This window comes from Carassius auratus, chromosome 14 (genome assembly GCF_003368295.1).
Source record: "Carassius auratus strain Wakin chromosome 14, ASM336829v1, whole genome shotgun sequence".
In the NCBI taxonomy this organism is placed as follows: domain Eukaryota; kingdom Metazoa; phylum Chordata; class Actinopteri; order Cypriniformes; family Cyprinidae; genus Carassius; species Carassius auratus.
In genome coordinates, this window is record NC_039256.1 from 5,004,414 (window position 1) to 5,007,107 (window position 2,694).

Here is a 2,694-nt window from a genome sequence, read left to right on the forward strand (position 1 = left end):
AGTCTCCAGCCTAAAGAGACAAAGCGGATCGACCAAGTACTGAGTATCTAGCCCAGAGAGGCAGAAGACACACAGACATCTGCAACAAGTTTAAGCTCCTGCAAGCAAACCTTAATTCCAAGGTACCTCTGCCTGTGTGTTCCAGGCTAAGGACCTTCTACACCTACTCCAGGGCCACATCTGTGTGTTCCAGATTTTAGGACCCTTTGGTGCTCTAGGAGATCAGCAACCTCCAATTCATGGCTGGTCATGTTCAAGGCTGTCGAAATGGATTCCTGCTCCTTTCCCCACTGCATTACTACCAGCACAACCAGTGGATAAAGTCACCGCTACCGGACTGCTCACTCGACCACAGAGAACGTCAATATCACTTATCAAAACCTTATTCACATTTCATTTATGGAATACATTTAGTAGTTGTTTAATAACTCTTGTATGTATTATTACACTTGTGTCTTCCTTGTGTTGGTGATACAGAAGAGGTTCTACAAGTTAAATGTCACAATCGTATAAAGGACAGGAAGCAAGTTGCAAGTTAACAATCTTTATTTGAGACGTAAGGTCAGGTTGGGTTGGTGGTGGGTGACGCAGGGACCTCGATGGCAGCACCGACTGGTGAGAAGGTGATTGAGTGCGCAGTTGGGTGATGATGAAGGATCCGTGAGCTGATGGTATATCCACAACAACCAAACAGGAACAAGACACAAGGAGTATGCTGAGCAGATGGGACACAGACAAGAATCACGGATGACCTCAAACAATGATCTGACAAACAAGAGATGAAAGACAGGGCATTAAATAGGCTGGTGAAATGAGCTGCATCTTGATCAGCGGTAACACCCACATGAAACAATCAACATGACACAACATGAGACGAGCAGGAAACAGAGCATTCATGAACCGTGACCTCAAAGTTCCCACAAATCTTTCGTATGTGATGTACTCATAACCACAGATTAAGTGACACTTGATCCAAATATCATAATGTCATTGGTGACGTGAGTACCCATCACTACACTATTTTGCCTCCCTAGGTTGGCGAAAGCAAATATCACTACACATTTGTGATCCGCACAACCTCCGCCATTGCTCTCCCTCCTCAAAGAGAACCCTCTGGGAGTGAAGCGTCCACAGGGAGAGCAACTCGCAATGTGGGCAGTCAGCTCCGTCGAGAGCTGACTCGGCGTGCTTCGCTACCAAGCAGACAACACAAAGGCTGAACATTATAAATTAGATACAATAATTTAACTGTGCACTTTTAAAAGCAATGCTCACAAACACTGGGTACTGAACACATCAAAGCAAAGAAGTAATGGTCAAACCAGTTTTCAGTTTACATTGCCCAGTTATACAATTAAATTAATTGCAAATGGTAAATATCAAGTTACCATTTATGAACTTTGTAGCTTGATCTGGTGGTTTATATAATCTTATTAATTCTATAATATATTCATGTTTGCTCAGACATGTTAAAGCATTAGTTCACCCAAAAATGAAAATTATGTCATTAAGAACTAATAACCAGTAAGACCTCCATTTATCCTCGGAACAGAATTTAAGATATTTTAGATGTAGTCCGATAGCTCTCAGTCCCTCTATTGAAACTGTGTTTGGTATACTGTCCATGTCCAGAAAGGCAAGAAAAACATTATCAAAGTAGTCCATGTGACATCAGAGGGTCAGTTAGAATATTTTGAAGTATCGAAAATACATTTTGGTCTAAAAATAGCAAAAACTACGACTTTATTCAGCATTGTCTTCTCTTCTGTGTCTGTTGTGAAAGAGTTCAAAACAAAGCAGTTTGTCATATCCGGTTCGCAAATGAATCATTCGATGTAACCGGATCTTTTTGAACCAGTTCACAAAATCCAACTGAAGCATTTTAAACGGTTTGCGTATCCAATACACATTAATCCACAACTTAACTTTTTTTTTTTTAATGTGGCTGACACTCCCTCTGAGTTTAAACAAACAGGAGGTGAGTCAGTGTACTGTTTGAGTACATGAATTACTCTGGGATATTGGTTTGTTTGAACTCAGAGGGAGTGTTAGTCACATTAAAAATGATAACAGCTTGAGTCATTTGTGGATTAATGTGTATTGGAGAGGCAAACCGTTTAAAATGACTCAAAAATGGTTCAAAAAGATCCGGTTACATCGAATGATTCGTTTGCGAACCGGATACTACAAACTGCTTTGTTTTGAACTCTCACAACAGACACGGAAGAGAAGACAATGCTGAATAAAGTCGTAGTTTTTGCTATTTTTAAACCAAAATGTATTTTTGATGCTTCAAAATATTCTAACTGACCCTCTGATGTCAGATGGACTACTTTGATGATGTTTGTTTTTTTTACCTTTCTGGACATGGACAGTATACCGTACACACAGTTTCAATGGAGGGACTGAGAGCTCTCGGACTAAATCTAAAATATCTTAAACTGTGTTCCGAAGGTAAATTGAGGTCTTACTGGTTTAGAACGGTGAACCAACCCTTTAAAAGTTTCCATATGCATTTTACATTACATATATTTTATCAAGCTATACTGCAGCCAACAGGCATTGTTTTTTACAAGGTGAACCAAGGTTTTGTTTTCCATCAATATTTGGATCTCGGCACAACTCTGATTCTCCATATTCAAAGTAAACACTATATTGTCAGTATGATTTACAGCTTACTAAAGGCAAACTTTA

At 39.6% G+C, this 2,694-nt stretch overlaps 1 long non-coding RNA gene across 1 annotated transcript in view; it reads right to left on the reverse strand.

Annotated features, from left to right (window-relative positions):
- Positions 1–542: 542 nt before the first annotated feature.
- Positions 543–2,694, reverse strand: part of LOC113113468 (uncharacterized) — a 41,185-nt gene continuing 39,033 nt past the window's right edge. The window contains exon 3 of the long non-coding RNA XR_003293591.1: positions 543–765. This is a non-coding gene — a long non-coding RNA (uncharacterized LOC113113468). The remainder of the gene's footprint in view (positions 766–2,694) is intronic.